Source organism: Pseudophryne corroboree, chromosome 9 (assembly GCF_028390025.1).
Source record: "Pseudophryne corroboree isolate aPseCor3 chromosome 9, aPseCor3.hap2, whole genome shotgun sequence".
Classification (NCBI taxonomy): Eukaryota; Metazoa; Chordata; class Amphibia; order Anura; family Myobatrachidae; genus Pseudophryne; species Pseudophryne corroboree.
This window is the reverse complement of record NC_086452.1, coordinates 284489641-284514169: the sequence shown is the minus strand read 5'-3', so window position 1 is coordinate 284514169 and position 24529 is coordinate 284489641. Positions and strand designations below refer to the sequence as shown.

Below are 24529 nucleotides of genomic sequence, written 5' to 3'. Positions count from 1 at the left end.
CCAGCGATGCACCTGCCATTGCGGACCACACACACGCGCACTGTTCAGACCCGATCACACGGCTGAGAAAAAAAGGCAGCATGCGATCGGGTCTGAATGACCCCCTATGTCTGAGGGAAAGGTCAGACTGTCTGACATTATTTACACAAATGTGTTTGGGACTACTGACTTGGGAAGTTTACCAACTCCACATGAATCTGCAAATGTTGTCCCAGCTGTCTCTAACCCTGTTGAACCATATGATGCATCTCAGGTAGGATGCAACAATGCTGAAAATTGCAATGTTGAGACTGTGTGAAGCTCCCGAGATGATCTGTGATAATGTTGCATCGGTTAAGGTGGTAGAGATAGGGGAGGGTGATACGGAGATATCTTTGTTAATTCTTGTCTCTATTTGGAGTTAAACGGAAGCCCTAATTTAGTTGGGAATGAGTTACCATCACCTAATAGTGGTAGGTGTACTGCTGGTTATGTCATTCATGTTACTGTGCTAGATGTTAACCCTGTTCTTCCATTGATGTCTGGTCGTGACATGGGGCCAGGGGACACTGATTGCATAAATGGGACAGATCTGGGTGGAATGTCGCCAGAGTATGGGACTGACAATAAGAAATGTTCTGTTGCTAGGATTCCTGCTAACCTCGCTTCCCCTCAGGTACCCCAGGATGCCCGACTAGAAAGGGGTAAACATGTGAAGGATGATAGTTATGTACCTGATTTGATAAATGTCATGTTGTCAACTTGCTCAGGTAACCACATTCCTTTCCAGGAACCATGGGATACAGATATTAAGCAGTTACCTAATTGTAGGAAAGCAGAAATGATCCCATGTAGTGTTGAAAAGGCTCATGTTATTTTACAAGTACCACGTAAAAGATCCACCAGGTCGAGATAACGGTGTCGATATTGATAAAGTATTGTCTTGCACCAATGTGGGAAATGTTGTACCTTGCATAAGTAGTGACCGAGTGGGTCCGTTATACATTGCTGGTATGCCAGTTAGGGGTGCTGCAAGGGGATCAGAAGGAGGGTCTGCGTGGGCAGCTGCTGTCACTACTCGCTCCCAGCACAGGGAGGAGTCAAACACTGCAGCTTCCCCCCTAACCCCACTCCCTTCAAGCAGGCACACAAACACAGGTACCCAGCAGGGGTCCATTTCCCTCACTGAGAGCTCAACAGAGAATGTGTCTTTCAAAGCTGAATTGTTAACGGACACCTCTCCTGAGATTCTAAGTGCTACATCACAGCAAAAAGAGAGCTGGCAGACAGGATGCAAGTCCGGGAGGTAATGTCACGCTGGGGAAGGAGCAATGAGGATCACTTGAACTTTTTTTCTCCTTATGAGCTTTAGAACTCTTGGGATGAGTGGAAGTGGAGGAAACACATACACCGACTGAAACACCCACGGAGTCACTAGGGCGTCCACCGCCACTGCTTGCGGGTCCCTCGACCTGGAACAATACCGCCGAAGCTTCTTGTTGAGAAGAGAGGCAATCATGTCGATCTGGGGTATGCCCCAAAGATCTGTTACCTCCTTGAACACCTCCGGATGGAGACCCCACTCCCCTGGATGGAGATGGAGTCTGTTGAGGAAGTCCGCTTCCCAGTTGTCAACTCCCGGAATGAAGATTGCTGACAGCGCCAACGCGTGCTTTTCTGCCAAGAGGATGATCCTTGTTACCTCTGCCATAGCAGCTCTGCTCTTCGTTCCGCCGTGTCGGTTTATGTAAGCCACTGTTGCCACATTGTCCGACTGCACTTGTATGGCCTGATTTCTCAGAAGATGGGCCGCTTGGAGGATACCATTGTAGACAGCTCTTAGTTCCAGAATGTTTATCGGCAGCCCGGCTTCCAGACTTGACCACCTTCCTTGGAAGGTTTCCCTTTGAGTGACTGCGCCCCAGCCCCGGAGACTTGCATCCGTGGTTAGAAGGATCCAGTCCTGAATCCCAAACCTGCGGCCCTCCAGAAGGTGAGATAATTGCGGCCACCAGATGAGTGAAATCCTGGCCTTTGGCAAAAGACAAATTCTCTGGTGCATGTGTAGATGAAATCCCGACCACTTGTCTAGGAGATCCAGTTGGAAGGACCGAGTGTGAAACCTCCCGTACTGTAGTGCATTGCAAGAGGCCACCCTCCACCCCAGAAGGCGAATGCACTGATGAATTGACACCCGGGCAGGCTTCTAGACATCCCAGACCATCGTTTGAATCACCAACGCCTTTTCCACTGAGAGAAACAGCCTCTGCACCTCCGTCGAGGATCATTCCCAGAAAGGACAACCTTCTGGTTGGTTCCAAATGTGACTTTGGAAGATTCAGGATCCAACCATGTTTTCTGAGAAGCTGAGTCGTGAGTGCTATGGACCGTAACAGCTTCTCCTTGGACTATGCCTTTATCAGCAGATCGTCCAGATACGGAATTATGTTCACCCCGTCTGCGGAGGAGAATCATTATTTCCGCCATCACCTTGGTGAACACCCTCCGTGCTGTGGAGAGACTGAATGGGAGGGCCTGGAACTGAAAGTGACAGTCCAACAGTGCAAATCACAGATAAGCTTGATGTGGCAGCCAAATCGGAATGTGGAGGTACGCATCCTTGATATCCAGGGATACTAGGAATTCCCCCTCCTCCAGACCTGGTATTACTGCCCTTAGGGACTCCATTTTGAACTTGAACTCCCTGATGCCTCCATCTTCACACCGGCCCCCCGCTTGTTAGGGGGGTCGGTGACTCACTCGCCACAATCTTCAGCTCTGTAAGGGGGGGAGGGGGTGGCGGCATGCTGCTGGGGTGAGCGATCCCCTGCGGTGTGGAACAATCTATCCCCTCTGGAGCTCAGTGTCCAGTCAGCGGAAACAGTAGCTCAGACCCCGCAGGGCAGACACTGCTCCCCCCTTAGTCCCTCAATGCAGGGAGGCTGTTGCCAGCAGCCTCCCTGTAAAATGACAAACTCTAAAACTAAGCTTTACTAAGGAAACTCTGTAGAGCTCCCCTAGCTGTGACCGGTTCCTCCGGGCACATTTTTTTTAAACCAAGTCTGGTGGGAGGGGCATAGAGGGAGGGGCCAGCCCACACTCTCAAACTCTTAAAGTGCCAATGGCTCCTGGTGGACCCGTCTATACCCCATGGTACTAATATGGACCCCAGCATCCTCTAGGACGTAAGAGAAACTGCGCATGTGTATGCACCACAATGCGCAGGCGCATCATACGAGTACAGAGCGAATCGGTGCTGTGCGATTGTTCTAACGAAGAATCCTTTCGCATACCCGATCGCAAGGAGATTGACAGGAAGAGGGCGTTTATGGGTGTCATCTGACCGTTTTCTGGCGTTTGCAGGGCGGGTGTCTGATGTAAATTCCGAGTCCTTAATCGCTGGATAAATCGCACAGGGTAAGTAACTGCAGGGCTAGTCTTGTATTACACAAAACTTTTTTTAGCATAGCAGGGCTGCACAAGCGTTCGCAGCCTTGCTATGCTAAAATACACTCCCCCATAGGCGGCGTCAAGTTGATCGCAAGAGCAGCAAAAAGTTGCTACGTGCGATCAAATCGGAATGACCCCCAAAGTCTTTAGAACAATACTTGATATGATTTCTATCATAGGGGGTCATTCCGAGTTGATCGCTCGCTAGCTGTTTTTAGCAGATGTGCGAATGCATAGTCCCCGCCCACAGGGGAGTGTACTTTAGCTTTGCAAGTGTGCTAACGCTTGTGCAGCCGAGCAGTACAAAAACAGTTTGTGCAGTTTCTGAGTAGGTCTGAACTTACTCAGCCGCTGCGATCACTTCAGCCTGCCCGGTCCCAGAATTGATGTCAGACACCCGTCCTGCAAACGCTTGGACACGCCTGTGTTTTTCCAACCACTCCCTGAAAATGGTCAGTTGACACACACACACACACAAACGCCTTCTTCCTGTCAATCTTCTTGAGATCGGCTGTGCGAATGGATTATTCGTTAAATCCATCGCCCAGCAACGATCCTCTTTGTACCCGTAAGACGCACCTGCGCATTGCGACGCATACGTATGCGTGGTAGTGACCTGATCGCTGCGAAAAACGGCAGCGTGCGATCAGTTCAGACTGACCCCCATAATCGTTGTGGTCAGCCTTATGCTGTTTAAGGAAACTATGCCTCATCTGATAGGGATAGCCGAACGCCATCTTAAAGCTGCCCAAACCAGGCAGAAACGCTGGTATGACCGAAACACCCGGGAGCGCAAATTTGAAGTGGGTCAGAACGTTCTGGTACTCATTCCAATGAGTACCAGAACTGGTACTAAAGCCACATGGGAAGGTCCGTACACTGTACACCAATGCGTACATGATGTGAACTATGTCATTGCCAGAGATGAGGGCAGGAAGAGACATAGGGTACCTCACATCAATATGCTCAAGATTTACCAAAGCAAGGACAACTGCGTGCTGGCAGTTTGCAGCCTCCCAGAGGAGGACCACAAACCAGACCCAATGTTAGATCTGACTGCTGCGGCTACGCCAGGGGGTACCCTGACAGATGCCGAGTATGGAGAGGAGCTGACAGAGGTGCAGTGGAGTCAGCTGTCATAAACCATGCACCCCTACCAGACCTGCTTCACAGGGAGGCTAGGAAAAACACGCCTAGGTACCCACCAGGTAGACCCAGGTCACCACACACCCCTGAGACAGAGTACAGAGGCACATTGGGGTTGTCGCATGCAGTATGGCGGGAGGTGGATGAGATGCTAATGCTAGGGGTAAAACCGAAGTCCTCGAGTTCATGGGCTATGCCCGTGGTGCTGGACCCAACATGGGAACTGCGATGATCAGTCTTAACAGGGAGACGACAGCAGTCCATCCAGGCAAGGTACTGACAATTGTCAGGGCACAGCATAGAGACTGCGGCTTCAGGTGCCAACTGCTCTCATGTTGATTTTAGAAAGGGGAGGTGTCATGATAGGACGCCATTCTGACGTCAGAACATGCATAACTGCAACTAATATTGTATTGATTACTCTCTGCAAATGCTCTCTGTGTGGTTATGTATAAATCCTGTGTAAAAAGGTAATTCTAACAGCCCCTTTACAGCAGAAGCTCTGCTATGTGTCAAGGTAGTCAAGCTGTGATAAGTCCAGCAGAGAATGCTTCAGGGAAGCATATTGTATCCCCTTCCTCTCTATAGCCATAAAAACTATATTAAGTACTGTTTTTGATCTACTGTATTGTATGTGTTGTAAATGTCTTCTCAGGACAAATGGAAGAATAGTACTGGCCTGACATGCCACTGCTCCCATGCTGATCTTAAAAGGGGAGGTGTCATGATGCAGGCTATTTCAAGTAGAAATAGGCCTGTTAAAATCAATGTATGTGATATCACTATTCTGATCGACGTATCAATGTACCAGTGTGTGATAACTTTCTTTGCATGTCAAATGGTTGAAGCTTATTTGATCTCCTGGCATTTCATTATAGCCACAGAACTCAGACACACACTGGCTACTCAGGTGTGAAATTCCTCCTGACCAGAGCTAGTTAAATTACCCCAGAATCAGAGTTATGGCCAGAAAGGTGTAAGGGGGTCATTCCAACCTGATCGCTGCAGTTGTTCGCAGCGATCGGGTCGGAACTGCGCATGCCGAATGGCCGTCGTTCACTTATGATCGACTCTGCCTGACAGTCAGCGGTGGTCGTTGGGCGGGAGAGGGCGGCACGGAGGCATTAGGCCGCCGTTTTGGGGACGCAGTCCGGCCAATGCAGGCGTGGCCGGACTGGGTGGGGGCGGGCCGCAGCAGCTGCGTGGCATCACACGCAGCCGCTGCGACCAGGGGCAGCGACAAGCAACTCCTGGCCAGCTGCAGGAGCTGCGCTGCCTGGGTTACTCAACAAGTACAAAAGCATTGCCACTGTGCAATGCTTTTGTACTTGTGCAGGGGGGGGGGGGGGGTGGACAGACATGTGAGGCGGACTAGCCCTGTGCTGGGCGTCCCCCTGCATGTCTGGGAAGATGATCGTAGCTGTGCTAAATTTAACACCGCTACGATCAACTCGGAATGTCCCCCTTAAGCTCTTTCCGGTCTGTGTCTTCTTTTAACTGCCCATTTGTTTACACGGGAACCATGGCCAGAGCTTCAAAGGCTATTAGAAGATAAGGCCATTCACCCCTGAGATGACCCTCAATACCTTCTCTGGCTGTGGAAGGGTTAAAAAAAAAAAAACTCTCCAGAGGGAGGGGAGCTGAACAGGCAGCCTGAGTTTTAGATAGGAGAAACACAGACTGCAAAGTGTGCATTATCAAAGAAGCGAGTCAGGAGAAGCATCCTGGCTCTGTATTGTCCCAAATACCTGAAGAGGCTTCACTTCATCCCATTGTTCCACTTTGCATGTGTTCGGATCGGTGGTTTTTTTCTCCCTATTTTATTTCTCTTGAAACGGTCTTTACTCATGTGACTTTGACTTTTTATCATTATATCTTGTAACTTTCTTTTCTGTAACACAAGCTTTGAAGTGTTTTACTTAAATTAAAATCTAATTTTAGCTCTGATTTTCGGTTGTGTGTCCAACCCAACTCTCTGAAAGAGGTGTTATCAAATTATTAATAATTCTGGGTGCAGGCAAAAGCCATAAGTTTGCCTTGGGACATACCCGAAACGTTTGTACTTTGGCTTGTGGCAGTGTTGAAATTAACACACACGCTGAGATATCCAGTAATGGTGTCACATGGCAGGGATTCACAGATTGGCGTATCTGGGGAATCGCCGTGCCTAGGATTGTGACAATAGGTGTAAAACATATGTACACCAGAAAGCATAGCCATGTCCACCACCCCTTATATTAAGGGGAATCGCAGGACTAGGGACCGCCCTGACCTCTCCCCAGCTCTCAAAGCAGTGCATGTGAGCCGCGGCATCATCCTGCAGTGCAGAAGGCCCCAGCTAGCTGATGTCTTCCCCCCCACATTGTACACCGAGTGCGTCTGTGCTAAGTGACGGGCACCCAGTGGCGGCAGGTTCTTGTGATCCGACCACTGTTGGAAGCCGGGGAGGTGTGGAGCATGACAGGCACCCAGCGGCGGCACTGTGATCAGACCACTGCTGGGAGCCAGAGTCTGACCACTGCTCGGAGGCGGGCACGGGGGAGCTGTGAAGCGTGTCGGCGCCCAGCGGCGGCAGAGTGATCTGACCGCGGCTGGGAGCCGGGTAGCAAGTTATACGTTACAAGTACAGTGCAAAAAACGTTCCCCACACATGGAGGGGTGGCATCAGTAGCTGACCGCCCCACTAACCACAGCAACAGCGGACCCAATCCTTACTTCTGTGTAATGTGGAGGCTCTGACGGGGTTTCTCTCCAAGCAAATGTGACCTCTAGCGTCTGTCTCCTCCTTGGTGGCAGCCATTTTTGGTGGTTAACACAGCAATGTACAGAAGCGCTTCCACAGCCCCCAGCGCATCTCAAACTACTGCACAGGCTGCGGCGGCTAGCGTTACTGGGTGGCTGATCCATGGGTGCTAAGCCCGGGAGCATCCATGGATATATTAGCCCAGATCTGTGACTGACTCCGCCCAGCATTATACAGAGAGTCACAGATCTAGGCTAATATATAGATATCTCCTCTCAGTCGCCTTCTTTCAAGTGTGAACATATCTAACCCAGTAAGCCTTTCCTCATAATCCAGTGCCTCTAACCCCTTAATAAATTTGGTGGCTTGTTGCTGAACCCTTTCAAGATCTAAGAAGTCTTTTTTGTGGAGCGGTGGCCAGAACTGAACACAATATTTAAGGACCAAGCATATTAATGATTTGTACAATTGCAGGATTACACTCTCATCCCTTGACCCAATTCTCAGCTTTATGCATGCTAACACTTTATTTGCTTTTGATGCTGCACTATGACAATGAGTTAGTACCCAATGTGATAGTGCAGCATCAAAAGCATTATCAATGAGCACCCCCAAATCTTTTTCAACTACCGTTTCCCCTACATATTTCCCATTTAGTTTATAGGTTTCATGACTGATTTTGGTCCCAAAGTGTATAATTTTAAATTTTTCTATATTGAACCTCATTCTCCACGTACCTGCCCAAACTTCCAATTTAAAAAAGTAATTCTGTAGCGACTCAGAGGGAGTAATTCAGAGTTGATCGCAGCAGCAAATTTGTTAGCAGTTGGGCAAAACCATGTGCACTGCAGGTGTGGCAGATATAACATTTGCAGAGAGAGTTAGATTTGGGTGGGTTATTTTGTTTCTGTGCAGGGTAAATACTGGCTGCTTTATTGTTACACTGCAATTTAGATTTCAGTTTGAACACACCCCACCCAAATCTAACTTTCTCTGCACATGGTTTTGCCTAACTGCTAACAAATTTGCTGCTGCAATCAACTCTGAATTAGGCCCAATATCCTTGTCTGAATTAAGTCTACAGTTTAGTATCAGCTGCAAAAATTGACACTTTGCTTTCCAGACCTTCTCCTAGGTCATTAATAAATTAAACAGTAGGGGCCCGAGTATGGACCCTTGCGGTATACTCGGGCCCAGTCGGAAAACATCCCATTAACCACCACTCGCTGCTCCCTGTTATCCAGCCAATTACCCAAGTACAAGTTTTGTTTCCTAAACGAAGCGCTCTTAATTTGAAAATCTGGGGCAGATGTATTAAGCTTGGAGAAGGCATAAAGAAGTGATGAAGCAGTGATAAGTGCAAGGCAATGCACCAGCCAATCAGCTCATAACTGTCAATTTACATATTGGAGCTGATTGGCTGGTGTTATCACCCTGCACTTATGATTGCTTTATCACTTCTTTATGCCTTCTCCAGGCTTAATACATCTGCCCCTCAGTCTCATGTGTGGCACTGTGTCAAATGCTTTTGCAAAATCTAAATAGACCACATCGACTGCCTTTCCCTGATTAATATTATGGCTGCAGAGTCTCGCTTTTCAGACATTACTGCAGCAGAGTCCCCTTTTTTTACACATTAGGCAGACAGAGTCCCCTTTCTAAACATTAGGCAGCAGAGTCCCCCCTTTCACAAGAGAGAGATAGTGAGAGTGTGTATTATAGGACGGCGGTCGGAAGACAGCCGGTCAGCTTACAGACACCGGGATCCCGGCAGCATACAGACGCCGGGTTCCCGGCGGGGAGGGGCGAGTGCAGCAAGCACCTTGCGGGCTCGCTGCGCTCGCCGCGCTGCGGGCTCAGTGGCGACCACGGGTTCTATTCCCACTCTATGGGTGTCATGGACACCCACGAGTGGAAATAGTCCCTGTTGGTCAGCATGCCGACCATCGGGATAGTGAGCGGTCGGGATGGTGGGGGAGGTCATGTGACTGTCGGTCACCCAAATACCACCCGTATTATACCTACCTGTGAACAGCTGGCAGACCTCTACGGTCTTCCTTCCAACCCTACACTGTGCTCTTCGCATCGCAGGGCACTGTGGGTAGTCTGGGGGAGACGTCATCTCTCCCAGAACACAGGGTGGAGGAGAGCCGGGAAGCGAGGAGGCTGAATGCCGACAGCAGCTGGGTGGATCACACAGTGCGGTGCTGCTGCCAGGCGGGTATGCCGGTAGTCCTGTGCCCACAGTGCATCTGCACAGTGTGCCAGGCACCACTGGCACACACCTGCTTACAGCCATGTGTTATATGCTTAGAAAAGCAGCAGGAAGGGGGGAGGGTGGCCTTGGTAACACTGCAGTGTGGGCTATGAAGGAGAAAACAGTGGGGAGAAACAAGAGGAGGCACAAGGAAAGGAACAGGGAATAGTGCCGAGTAAAATAAAGAAATAATAAGAATTTACTTACCGATAATTCTATTTCTTGTAGTCCGTAGTGGATGCTGGGGACTCCGTAAGGACCATGGGGAATAGCGGCTCTGCAGGAGACTGGGCACAAAAGTAAAGCTTTAGAACTACCTGGTGTGCACTGGCTCCTCCCCCTATGACCCTCCTCCAAGCCTCAGTTAGGATACTGTGCCCGGACGAGCGTACACAATAAGGAAGGATTTTGAATCCCGGGTAAGACTCATACCAGCCACACCAATCACACCGTACAACTCGTGATCTAAACCCAGTTAACAGCATGATAACAGAGGAGCCTCTAGAAAAGATGGCTCACTACAGCAATAACCCGATTTTTGTAACAATAACTATGTACCAGTATTGCAGACAATCCGCACTTGGGATGGGCGCCCAGCATCCACTACGGACAACGAGAAATATAATTATCGGTAAGTAAATTCTTATTTTCTCTAACGTCCTAAGTGGATGCTGGGGACTCCGTAAGGACCATGGGGATTATACCAAAGCTCTCAAACGGGCGGGAGAGTGCGGATGACTCTGCAGCACCAAATGAGAGAACTCCAGGTCCTCCTCAGCCAGGGTATCAATTTTGTAGAATTTTACAAACGTATTTGCTCCTGACCAAGTAGCTGCTCGGCAAAGTTGTAAAGCCGAGACCCCTCGGGCAGCCGCCCAAGATGAGCCCATCTTCCTTGTGGAGTGGGCATTTTACAGATTTTTGGCTGTGGCAGGCCTGCCACAGAATGTGCAAGCTGAATTGTACTACAAATCCAACGAGCAATAGTCTGCTTAGAAGCCGGAGCACCCAGCTTGTTGGGTGCATACAGGATAAACAGCGAGTCAGATTTTCTGACTCCAGCCGTCCTGGAAACATATATTTTCAGGGCCCTGATAACGTCTAGCAACTTGGAGTCCTCCAAGTCCCTAGTAGCCGCAGGCACCACAATAGGTTGGTTCAGGTGAAACGCTGAAACCACCTTAGGGAGAAACTGAGGACGAGTCCTCAATTCCGCCCTGTCCGAATGGAAAATCAGATAAGGGCTTTTACAGGATAAAGCCGCCAAGTCTGACACGCGCCTGGCCCAGGCCCGGGCCAACAGCATGACCACTTTCCATGTGAGATATTTTAACTCCACAAATTTAAGTGGTTCAAACCAATGTGACTTTTGGAACCCAAAAACTACATTGAGATCTCAAGGTGCCACTGGAGGCACAAAAGGAGGCTGTATATGCAGTACCCCTTTTACAACGTCTGAACTTCAGGGACTGAAGCTAGTTCTTTTTGGAAGAAAATTGACAGGGCCGAAATTTTAACCTTAATGGACCCCAATTTCAGGCCCATAGACACTCCTGTTTGCAGGAAATGTAGGAATCGACCCAGTTGAAATTCCTCCGTCGGGCCTTACTGGCCTCGCACCACGCAACATATTTTCGCCAAATGCGGTGATAATGTTTTGCGGTTACATCTTTCCTGGCTTTGATCAGGATAGGGATGACTTCATCCGGAATGCCTTTTTTCCTTCAGGATCCGGCGTTCAACCGCCATGCCGTCAAACGCAGCCGCGGTAAGTCTTGGAACAGACAGGGTCCTTGCTGGAGCAGGTCCCTTCTTAGAGGTAGAGGCCACGGATCCTCCGTGAGCATCTCTTGAAGTTCCGGTTACCAAGTCCTTCTTGGCCAATCCGGAGCCACAAATATAGTGCTTACTCCTCTCCATCTTATCAATCTCAGTACCTTGGGTATGAGAGGCAGATGAGGGAACACATACACTGACTGGTACACCCACGGTGTTACCAGAGCGTCTACAGCTATTGCCTGAGGGTCCCTTGACCTGGCGCAATACCTGTCGAGTTTTTCCCAACGGTTTATAATCATGTGGAAGACTTCTGGGTGAAGTCTCCACTCTCCCGGGTGGAGGTCGTGTCTGCTGAGGAAGTCTGCTTCTCAGTTGTCCACTCCCGGAATTGCTGACAGTGCTATCACATGATTTTCCGCCCAGCAAAGAATCCTTGCAGCTTCTGCCATTGCCCTCCTGCTTCTTGTGCCACCCTGTCTGTTTACGTGGGTGACTGCCGTGATGTTGTCCGACTGGATCAACACCGGCTGACCTTGAAGCAGAGGTCTTGCTAAGCTTAGAGCATTGTAAATGGCCCTTAGCTTCAGGATATTTATGTGAAGTGATGTCTCCAGGCTTGACCATAAGCCCTGGAAATTCCTTCCCTGTGTGACTGCTCCCCAGCCTCGCAGGCTGGCATCCGTGGTCACCAGGACCCAGTCCTGAATGCCGAATCTGCGGCCCTCTAGAAGATGAGCCCTCTGCAACCAACACAGGAGGGACACCCTTGTTCTTGGTGACAGGGTTATCCGCTGATGCATCTGAAGATGCGACCCGGACCATTTTTCCAGCAGGTCCCACTGGAAAGTTCTTGCGTGGAATCTGCCGAATGGGATTGCTTCGTAGGAAGCCACCATTTTACCCAGAACCCTTGTGCATTGATGCACTGAGACTTGGCTCGGTTTTAGGAGGTTCCTGACTAGCTCGGATAACTCCCTGGCTTTCTCCTCCGGGAGAAACACCTTTTTCTGGACTGTGTCCAGGATCATCCCTAGGAACAGAAGACGAGTCGTCGGAACCAGCTGCGATTTTGGAATATTGAGAATACAATCGTGCTGCCGCAACACTACCTGAGATAGTGCTACACCGACCTCCAACTGTTCCCTGGATCTTACCCTTATCAGGGAATCGTCCAAGTAAGGGATAACTAAAATTCCCTTCCTTCGAAGGAATATCATCATTTCGGCCATTACCTTGGTAAAGACCCGGGGTGCCGTGGACCATCCATACGGCAGCGTTTGAACTGATAGTGACAGTTCTGTACCATAAACCTGAGGTACCCTTGGTGAGAAGGGTAAATTTGGACATGAAGGTAAGCATCCTCGATGTCCCGAGACATCATGTAGTCCCCTTCTTCCAGGTTCGCAATCACTGCTCTGAGTGACTCAATCTTGAATTTGAACCTCTGTATGTAAGTGTTCAAAGATTTTAGACTTAGAATCGGTCTCACCGAGCCGTCCGGCTTCGGTACCACAAGTGTGGAATAATACCCCGTTCCCTGTTGCAGGAGGGGTACCTTGATTATCACCTGCTGGGAATACAGCTTGTGAATGGCTTCCAAAACTGTCTTCCTTCCAAATGCCGTTTGAAATCCGCATCACCTGACCACTGTCGTGTCCATAACCCTCTACTGGTAGAAATGGACAACGCACTTAGACTTGATGCCAGTCGGCAAATATTCCGCTGTGCATCACGCATATATAGAAATGCATCTTTTAAATGCTCTATAGGCAAAAATATACTGTCCCTATCTAGGGTATCAATATTTTCAGTCAGGGAATCAGACCACGCCAACCCAGCACTGCACATCCAGGCTGAGGCGATTGCTGGTCGCAGTATAACACCAGTATGTGTGTAAATACATTTTAGGATACCCTCCTGCTTTCTATCAGCAGGATCCTTAAGGGCGGCCATCTCAGGAGAGGGTAGAGCCCTTACAAGCGTGTGAGCGCTTTATCCACCCTAGGGGGTGTTTCCCAACGCACCCTAACCTCTGGCGGGAAAGGATATAATGCCAATAACATTTTAGAAATTATCAGTTGTTATCGGGGGAAACCCACGCATCATCACACACCTCATTTAATTTCTCAGATTCAGGAAAAATAAGATTTTACTTACCGATAAATCTATTTCTCGTAGTCCGTAGTGGATGCTGGGACTCCGTAAGGACCATGGGGATATAGCGGCTCCGCAGGAGACAGGGCACAATAATAAAAGCTTTAGGATCAGGTGGTGTGCACTGGCTCCTCCCCCTATGACCCTCCTCCAAGCCTCAGTTAGGATACTGTGCCCGGACGAGCGTGCATAATAAGGAAGGATATTGAAACCCGGGTAAGACTCATACCAGCCACACCAATCACACCGTACAACTCGTGATCTGAACCCAGTTAACAGTATGATAACAACGAAGGAGCCTCTGAAAAGACGGCTCACAACAAGAATAACCCGATTTTTGTAACAATAACTATGTACAAGTATTGCAGACAATCCGCACTTGGGATGGGCGCCCAGCATCCACTACGGACTACGAGAAATAGATTTATCGGTAAGTAAAATCTTATTTTCTCTGACGTCCTAGTGGATGCTGGGACTCCGTAAGGACCATGGGGATTATACCAAAGCTCCCAAACGGGCGGGAGAGTGCGGATGACCCTGCAGCACCGAATGAGAGAACTCCATGTCCTCCTCAGCCAGGGTATCAAATTTGTAGAATTTAGCAAACGTGTTTGCCCCTGACCAAGTAACTGCTCGGCAAAGTTGTAAAGCCGAGACCCCTCGGGCAGTCGCCCAAGATGAGCCCCCTTCCTTTTGGAATGGGCTTTTACAGATTTTGGCTGTGGCAGGCCTGCCACAGAATGTGTAAACTGAATTGTATTACAAATCCAGCGAGCAATCGTCTGCTTAGAAGCAGGAGCACCCATCTTGTTGGGTGCATACAGGCTAAACAGCGAGTCAGATTTTCTGACTCCAGCCGTCCTGGAAACATATTTTTCAGGGCCCTTACAACGTCAAGTAACTTGGAGTCCTCCAAGTCCCTAGTACCCGCAGGTACCACAATAGGTTGGTTCATGTGAAAAACAGAAAACACCTTAAGGAGAAATTGAGGACGAGTCCTCAATTCTGCCCTGTCAGAATGAAAAATTAAGTAAGGGCTTTATATATGATAAAGCCGCCAATTCTGACACACGCCTGGCTGAAGCCAGGGCTAATAAAATATCTCACATGGAAGGTGACGATGCTAAGTCCACAGTGGTGAGTGGTTCAAACCAATGTGACTTTAGGAAACTCAAAACAACATTGAGATCCCAAGGTGCCACTGGGGCACAAAAGGAGGCTGTATATGCAGTACCCCTTTTACAAACATCTGAACGTCAGGCACTAAAGCCAGTTCTTTCTGGAAGAAATTCGACAGGGCCGAAATTTGAACCTTAATGGACCCTAATTTTAGGCCCATAGACAGTCCTGTTTTCAGGAAATGTAGGAAACGACCCAGTTGGAATTCCTCTGTAGGGGCCTTCTTGGCCTCACACCACGCAACATATCTTCGCCAAATGCAGTGAAAATGTTTCTGCGGTTACATCCTTCCTGTCTTCGACCAGGGTAGGGATGACTTCATCTGGAATGCCCTTCAGGATCCGGCGTTTCAACCGCCATGCCGTCAAACGCGGCCGCGGTAAGTCTTGGAACAGACAAGGCCCCTGCTGGAGCAGGTCCTTTCTTAAAGGTAGAGGCCACGGGTCTTCCGTGAACATCTCTTGAAGTTTCGGGTACCAAGTCCTTCTTGGCCAATCCGGAACCACGAGTATCGTTCTTACTCATCTCCCTCTTATGATTCTCAGTACTTTTGGTATGAGAGGCATAGGAGGGAACACATACTCTGACTGGTACACCCACAGTGTTACCAGAGCGTCCACCGCTATTGCCTGAGGGTCCCTTGACCTGGCGCAATATCTGTCTAGTTTTTTTGTTCAGGCGGGACGCCATCATGTCCACCTTTGGTTTTCCCAACGGTTTACAATCATGTGGAAGACTTCCCGATGAAGTCCCCACTCTCCCGGGTGGAGGTCATGCCTGCTGAGGAAGTCTGCTTCCCAGTTTTCCACTCCCGGAATGAACACTGCTGAGAGTGTTATCACATGATTTTTCGCCCAGCGAAGAATCCTTGCAATTTCTGCCATTTCCCTCCTGCTTCTTGTGCCGCCCTGTCTGTTTACGTGGGCGACTGCCGTGATGTTGTCCCACTGGATCAATACCGGCTGACCTTGAAGCAGAGGTCTTGCTAAGCTTAGAGCATTGTAAATTGCCCTTAGCTCCAGTATATTTATGTGGAGAGAAGTCTCCAGACTTGATCACACTCTCTGGAAATTTTTCCTTGTGTGACTGCTCCCCAGCCACTCAGGCTGGCATCCGTGGTCACCAGGACCCAGTCCTGAATGCCGAATCTGCGGCCCTTTCATAGATGAGCACTCTGCAGCCACCGCAGAAGAAACACCCTTGTCCTTGGAGACAGGGTTATCAGCTGATGCATCTGAAGATGCGATCCGGACCATTTTTCCAGCAGATCCCACGGAAAGGTTCTTGCGTGAAATCTACCGAATGGGATCGCTTTGTAAGAAACCACCACTTTTCACAGGATCCTTGTGCAATGATGCACTGATACTTTTCCTGGTTTTAGGAGGTTCCTGACTAGCTCGGATAACTCCCTGGCTTTCTCTCCGGGAGAAAACATCCTTTTCTGGACTGTGTCCAGAATCATCCCTAGGAACAGTAGACGTGTCGTCGGAAAAAAACTGCGATTTTGGAATATTTAGAATCCACTCGTGCTGTCGTAGAACTACTTAAGATAGTGCTACTCCGACCTCCAACTGTTCTCTGGACCTTGCCCTTATCAGGAAAGCGTCCATATTTCTTTTAAGAAGAATCATCATTTCGGCCATTACCTTGGTAAAGACCCGGGGTGCCGTGGACAATCCAAACGGCAGCGTCTGAACTGATAGTGACAGTTCTGTACCACGAACCTGAGGTACCCTTGGTGAGAAGGGCAAATTTGGACATGTAGGTAAGCGTCCCTGATATCCAGTGACACCATATCGTCCCCTTCTTCCTGGTTCGCTATCACTGCTCTGAGTGACTCCATCTTGATTTGAACGCTTGTATGTAAGTGTTCAAATATTTCAGATCTCACCGAGCCGTCTGGCTTCAGTACCACAATAAAGTGTGGAATAATACCCCTTCCCTTGTTGTAGAAGGGTACTTTGATTATCACCTGCTGGGAATACAGCCTGTGAATTGTTTCCAATACTGCCTCCCTGTCGGAGGGAGACGTTGGTAAAGCAGACTTCAGGAACTTGTGAGGGGGAGACGTCTCGAATTTCCAATGTACACCTGGGATACTACGTGTAGGATCCAGGAGTCCACTTGTGAGTGAGCCCACTGCGTGCTGAAACTCTTGAGATGACCCCCTACCGCACCTGAGTCCGCTTGTACGGCCCCAGCGTCATGCTGCGGACTTGGCAGAAGCTGTGGAGGGCTTCTGTTCCTGGGAATGGGCAGCCTGCTGCAGTCTTCTTCCCTTTCCTCTACCCTGGGCAGATATGACTGGCCCTTTTGCCCGCCTGCCCTTATGGGAACGAAAGGACTGAGACTGAAAAGACTGTGTCCTTTTCTGCTGAGATGTGACTTGGGGTAACAAAAGGTGGATTTTTCAGCTGTTGCCATGGCCACCAGGTCCGATGGACCGCCCCTTTATACGGCAATACTTCCATGTGCCGTCTGGAATCTGCATCACCTGACCACTGTCGTGTCTTCGTCTGGCAGATATGGACATCACATTTACTCTTGATGCCAGAATGCAAATATCCCTCTGCGCATCTTGCATATATAGAAATGCATCCTTAAAATGCTCTATAGTAAATAAAATCTTGTCCCTGTCAAGGGTATCAATATTTTCAGTCAGGAAATCCGACCAAGCCCCCTCAGCGCTGCACATCCAGACTGAGGCGATTGCTTGTCGTAGTATAACACCAGTATGTGTGTATATACTTTTAGGATATTTTTCAGCTTCCTATCAGCTGGCTCCTTGAGGGCTGCCGTATCTGGAGACGGTAACGCCACTTGTTTTTATAAGCGTGTGAGCGCCTTATCCACCCTAAGGTGTGTTTCCCAACTCGCCCTAACTTCTGGCGGGAAAAGGTATACCGCCAATAATTTTCTATCGGAGGAAACCCACGTATCATCACACACTTCATTTAATTTATCTGATTCAGGAAAAACTACAAGTAGTTTATTCACACCCTACATAATACCCTTATTTGTGGTACTTGTAGTATCAGAAATATGTAACACCTCCTTCATTGCCCTTAACATGTAACGTGTGGCCCTAAAGGAAAATACGTTTGTTTCTTCACCGTCGACACTGGAGTCAGTGTCCGTGTCTGTGTCGACCGACTGAGGTAAATGGGCGTTTTTACAAGCCCCTGACGGTGTCTGAGACGCCTGGACAGGTACTAATTTGTTTGCCGGCCGTCTCATGTCGTCAACCGACCTTGCAGCGTGTTGACATTATCACGTAATTCCTAAATAAGCCATCCATTCCAGTGTCGACTCCCTAGAGAGTGACATCACCAATACAGGCAATTTGCTCCGCCTCCTCACCAACATCGTCCTCCTACATGTCGACACACACGTACCGACACACAGCACACACACAGGGAATGCTCTGATAGAGGACAGGACCCCACTAGCCCTTTGGGGAGACAGAGGGAGAGTTTGCCAGCACACACCAAAAACGCTATAATTATACAGGGACAACCCCTTATACAAGTGTTTTCCCTTATAGCATTTTTATATATGTAATCATATCGCCAAATAAGTGCCCCCCCTCTCTGTTTTAGCCCTGTTTCTGTAGTGCAGTGCAGGGGAGAGCCTGGGAGCCTTCCTCACAGCAGAGCTGAGCAGGAAAATGGCGCCGTGTGCTGAGGAGAATAGGCCCCGCCCCCTTTTCGGCGGGCTCTTCTCCCGGAGTTTGTGAGATCTGGCAGGGGTTAAATACATCCATATAGCCTCAAGGGCTATATGTGATGTATTTTAGCCATAAAAAGGTATTATACATTGCTGCCCAGGGCGCCCCCCCCAGCGCCCTGCACCCTCAGTGACAGTTGGTGACTGTTGGTGAAGTGTGCTGACAACAATGGCGCACAGCTGCAGTGCTGTGCGCTACCTTATGAAGACTGAAAGTCTTCTGCCGCCTGTTTCTGGACCTCTGGACCTCTTCAACTTCGGCATCTGCAAGGGGGGTCGGCGGCACGGCTCCGGGACCGGACTCCATGGCTGGGCCTGTGTTCGATCCCTCTGGAGCTAATGGTGTCCAGTAGCCTAAGAAGCAAATCCATCCTGCACGCAGGTGAGTTTACTTCTCTCCCCTAAGTCCCTCGTAGCAGTGAGCCTGTTGCCATCAGGACTCACTGAAAATAAAAAACCTAACTTAAACTTTTATTCTAAGCAGCTCAGGAGAGCCACCTAGATTGCACCCTTCTCGTCGGGCACAAAAATCTAACTGAGGCTTGGAGGAGGGTCATAGGGGGAGGAGCCAGTGCACACCACCTGATCCTAAAGCTTTTATTATTGTGCCCTGTCTCCTGCGGAGCCGCTATATCCCCATGGTCCTTACGGAGTCCCAGCATCCACTAGGACGTCAGAGAAACTACAGGTAGTTTTTCCTCACCGAACATAATACCCCTTTTTGGTGGTACTCGTATTATCAGAAATGTGTAAAACATTTTTCATTGCCTCCATCATGTAACGTGTGGCCCTACTGGAAGTCACATTTGTCTCTTCACCGTCGACACTGGAGTCAGTATCCGTGTCGGCGTCTATATCTGCCATCTGAGGTAACGGGCGCTTTAGAGCCCCTGACGGCCTATGAGACGTCTGGACAGGCACAAGCTGAGTAGCCGGCTGTCTCATGTCAACCACTGTCTTTTATACAGAGCCGACACTGTCACGTAATTCCTTCCAACAGTTCATCCACTCAGGTGTCGACCCCCTAGGGGGTGACATCACTATTACAGGCAATCTGCTCCGTCTCCACATCATTTTTCTCCTCATACATGTCGACACAAACGTACCGACATACAGCACACACACAGGGAATGCTCTGATAGAGGACAGGACCCCACTAACCCTTTGGGGAGACAGAGGGAGAGTTTGCCAGCACACACCAGAGAGCTATATATATATACAGGGATAACCTTATATAAGTGTTTTTCCCTTTATAGCTGCTGTATCTTTAATACTGCGCGTAATTAGTGCCCCCCCTCTCTTTTTTAACCCTTTCTGTAGTGTAGTGACTGCAGGGGAGAGCCAGGGAGCTTCCCTCCAACGGAGCTGTGAGGGAAAATGGCGCCAGTGTGCTGAGGAGATAGGCTCCGCCCCCTTATCGGCAGCCTTATCTCCCGTTTTTCTATGTATTCTGGCAGGGGTTAAATGCATCCATATAGCCCAGGAGCTATATGTGATGCATTTTTTTGCCATCCAAGGTGTTTTTTATTGCGTCTCAGGGCGCCCCCCCCCAGCGCCCTGCACCCTCAGTGACCGGAGTGTGAAGTGTGCTGAGAGCAATGGCGCACAGCTGCAGTGCTGTGCGCTACCTTGTTGAAGACAGGACGTCTTCTGCCGCCGATTTTCCGGACCTCTTCTGTCTCTGTAAGGGGGCCGGCGGCGCGGCTCTGGGACCCATCCATGGCTGGTCCTGTGATCGTCCCTCTGGAGCTAATGTCCAGTAGCCTAAGAAGCCCAATCCACTCTGCACGCAGGTGAGTTCGCTTCTTCTCCCCTTAGTCCCTCGATCCAGTGAGCCTGTTGCCAGCAGGTCTCACTGAAAATAAAAAAACCTAAAACTAAACTTTTCACTAAGCAGCTCAGGAGAGCCACCTAGTGTGCACCCTTCTCGTTCGGGCACAAAATCTTAACTGAGGCTTGGAGGAGGGTCATAGGGGGAGGAGCCAGTGCACACCAGGTAGTTCTAAAGCTTTACTTTTGTGCCCAGTCTCCTGCGGAGCCGCTATTCCCCATGGTCCTTACGGAGTCCCCAGCATCCACTTAGGACGTTAGAGAAAAGTGATTAGGAGAAATTAAACAAGTATAAGATCAAATGGAGAAATGTAAACACATAACCAGTCTGTTGTAAAGATCACAAAACTGGAAAAGAGGAAGATGGATGCTCTCCTGACAATTTATAGACCACCAACAACTAATTATTATTATCCTTTATTTATATGGCGCCACAAAGGTTCCGCAGCATCCAGAGACAGAGAGTACCTGGCAGCAGCTGCCTGTCTCAGTCCCTGCTGAGCTGCGGCCATCCCCTCACACTGTAGTAATCTTTCTACTCCAATCTGCCAGGTCGTTCGACAGCTGCGGGAGACCTGGTACAAAGAGAGTTAGAGGTGGGTCACAAGGTGTGGAAGAGCCACTTGCTGCGTGGGCACTGGGTAGCTGTAGTGTGCGGGACAGGAAGCAGGAGACCTGGGCATTGGCGAGTCTGATCACTCCTTACTTCCCCGGCTTCATGGGTCCCAATGGGCATCAGGAGTGCACAGAGATGCTGTGCGGCTCTCCACTTCCTGATTGCGGGCCCAGCAAACAGACATTACAGTGGCTGCCAGTACCGCCTCCAGGCAACCTGCGCTGTGTGCTAGGCACACTTCGCACACAGCTAGTTACAGCCCTGATAATAGTATAACAGCACCTCTATACAGCATATAAATTCAGTTCAAGTAAAATAATAAAATAGTGACATCTAAAGCTGCGAATGGGAACTGCAAGCAATCATCCCTTTTTGTGATCGTCCTTTAAGTATAATGAACCAATTCAGCAAATCCTATGCGTAACATACCGTTCCGAATGCATAAATCATCAAGCCCGCCCTCTTCGACCCAGAAGGTGCCATCATCACACTAGCGACCGTGTACCTCTGTCGCCTCATAACTACTCTAGCACGGGTAGATGCAAGTTTCAGCAATACTCCATTTTCTCCGGCGCGTTCTGTAGTACAGTGCAGCCGGGCGGCACAGTGACGTTACATACGCCTCAGGTCACGTGACTGTGATGTCATCAAGGTCCTTTTGATATAGCGCAATTCGCGTTCGCAGAAACCAACAAGGTGAGTGAAAGAGCAGCCACCGGTGGTATAAGGGTTAATTCGCAGGCTCCCCTCATACATACAGCAGTTACACACACCACATCCGTCACTCACACGTAGGACATTGTTGGAACGTGAAAAGATACAGAAACACGCGTGGCATTGAGCATATCTCCCAACATGACCCTCTCAAGGAGGGACACAATGCTCTGCTTCTGGACTTTTCTCTTAATGTATGATTGCTGGCCCCTGTGTTGAACAGGTTAATGGATAAGAAAGGTGTTTCAGCACAGGTGATGGCAATTATACATTAAGACAGAAGTCCAGAAGCAGAGTATTCTGTCCCTCCTGGAGAGGGTCATGTTGGGACTGGTATGCATTGAGCTACTAACTACCGGTAATATCGCACAGTAAAAAAATTGCTCGTAAAAGGTAGTTGCTGGGAGCGTAGGGGACCAGCAACACACGCACACATACTGAGTCAGTGTTATAGTAAATGTATGTGGAAGTGTATAAGGGGAAAAGTTAAGTAATTAACCTGGATTTGCTGTAACTTAGATTTGTAAATAGTACAGTTTTGTGTAGAAAACAATATATAAAGCAGCGGTCTCTGCAACGAGTCAAGCATACCATTCTATTTTTTCCACACTTGCCTAAAACTTTTGCGCAATATTGTGTGTTTGTGGGTGTGTGTATATACACACACACACACACACACACACACACACACACACACACACACACACACACACACACACACACACACACACATTTTGCAGTCACTGTAAGTACCAGATTCTCTCTCTAGGGGACAACTATATATTAGCCAGATCTGTGACTCAGTGTATAACGCTGTGCGGAGTCAGAGTCACAGATCTGGGCTAATATATCCGTGGGTGCTCCCGGGCCTGAGTACTCACGGAACCAGCCACCCAGTAACGCTAACCACCACAGCCCCCGCAGCAGTTTGAGACGCGCTGGGGGCTGCGGAAGCGCTTCTGTACATTGCTGTGTTAAAAGAACCACCAAAAATGGCCGCCGCCAAGGAGGAGACAGACGCTAGAGGTCACATTTGACCTCTAGCGTCTGTCTCCTCGGCCTCAGCCAGTTTAAGGTTTTGTTTTTACACTGCAATGTACGGAAGCGCTTCCGCAGCCCCCAGTGCATCTCAATCCACTGTGGTGGCTGTGGAGGCTAGCAGTATAATTAATACCCCTTTTCCACCTACGAGCACGGGTCGCAGCCGGGAGCTTGACACAGGAGCTGCCCGGCTGCGACCCGTGCTCAGCCCCTTTCCCATCAGCAGTCACCAACCCGGCATATTGCCGGGTTGTTGACGCTGCTAGTGACGTGGCAGGGGCGGCGCTGGGAGATCAGCGGCGCCGCCCTTCCATACAGTGTAAACGGGAGCCATGTCACATCGACATGGCTCCCGTTTACACTACAACCCTACCCAGATCATTCCAGTGTCCTACCCAGGTAGATAGCCGGGAAGGATTCACGGGTCACTTGATCCGGGTTTTTGCGGGGGGACCCTTTTCCACTTGCAAAAAACACGGGTAAATGGGCGCCCCGTGCATTTACCCATGTTTTTTGAGCTAGTGGAAAAGGGGTATAATTATGCCCGCACCCACCCTCCCATACTTTACTGGGGCTGCGCCCAGGAGACTCCTGGGAACGGACATTTAACCCCTGGGAACGCACATGAAACCCCTGACAACGGACATTAAACCCCATGGCAACGGACATTTAACCCCTGGCAACGTGCATTAAAACCCTGGCAACGGACATTAAACCTCTGGCAACGCGCATGAAACCCCTGGCAACGGACATTAAATCCCTGACAACGCGCATGCAACCCCTGGCAACGGACATTAAACCCTTGGCAACGCGCATGAAACCCCTGGCAACTGACATTAAACCCCTGGCAACACGCAGGAGCCCCTGACAACATGCATGAAACCCCTGCTAACATGCTGGAGACCCCTGGCAACGAGCATGAGACCCCTGACAACAGGCAGGTAATTTAAAATAATTAGAAGCCTTAAGCCCAGAACCCACGGGCCGATGTGTGAGAGATGTGTTCTGAGCGAACCGCTCAGCACACATCTCTCCCGCCGCTCAGCACAGCGCGATCTGTGCTGAGCGTGCGGGGGGAGGACGGGGGCCGCTCATTTCACCCAGCGGGTGAAATGAGCGACCCGCCAGATTGGCCTGCACGGCCAATCTAGTACCAGCGATAGCGATGCGCGGGGTTGCGCATCGCTATCGCTGTATGGGGTACACACGGAGCGATCCTGCTAAAATTCTAAGCAATCTAGTCAGATTGCTTAGAATATCGCTGTGTGAGTACCCCCCTTTAAGGCCCGTATTCACGGGCAGATGTGGGGAGAGAGATGTGTGCCGAGCGAACCTCTCATCACACATCTTTCCCCCCGCTCAGCACAGCGCGATGTGTGCTAAGCGTGCGGGGTGAAGCGCTCATTTCACCCAGCGCTCATTTCACCCAGCGCCTCTGTAACCGCTTCCCCATTCGCAACAGCCACGCACCTGCCCCTCCACCACCTGCGCACCCCCGCCCCACCCGCAGCCCATACGGACCCCCATCCGCGGTCCCCATTTCCCTGCCCCCTCCCCGTTGCAAGGGACTACGCCCCCTTCACCATCGGACGCCCTTTCGTCCTGCAATATTTAACCACTAACAGAACCAGGAATGAAGGTAATACTCCATATAATACAAATATTGAACGCCAGATAGGCGTGCATGGGGTTAAGGGGGCGTAGCCCCTTGCGACGGTGTGAATAGCACCCGTAGGGCGCGATGAGTCTCCTAGTATTTACTGTAGTAAGTGGTGTGTCACCAAAAACTAGAGAGTCCTTTATCACCAAATATTGTGGCAATAAGAGTTATTTTTGTGTTCAAATGTACCAATTTAAATAGCCAGACATGTCCCCATGTACAACAGCTACTGACAGTAGTATCTCTTATTCACAT

General features: G+C 49.7%; 2 protein-coding genes across 3 annotated transcripts in view; one reads left to right on the top strand and one right to left on the bottom strand.

The window, feature by feature from the left end:
- LOC134958018 (uncharacterized) overlaps positions 1–21376 on the bottom strand; it is a 123242-nt gene extending 101866 nt beyond the window's left edge. The window contains exon 1 of one of the 2 annotated variants that reach the window (XM_063940324.1): positions 21289–21376. The gene's annotated coding sequence lies outside the window, so the exon portion shown is untranslated. The remainder of the gene's footprint in view (positions 1–21288) is intronic. The other variant, XM_063940323.1, reaches the window with a different exon arrangement.
- A 93-nt stretch (positions 21377–21469) lies between these two features.
- Positions 21470–24529, top strand: part of TXN2 (thioredoxin 2) — a 334353-nt gene continuing 331293 nt past the window's right edge. The window contains exon 1 of the mRNA XM_063940325.1: positions 21470–21555. The gene's annotated coding sequence lies outside the window, so the exon portion shown is untranslated. The remainder of the gene's footprint in view (positions 21556–24529) is intronic.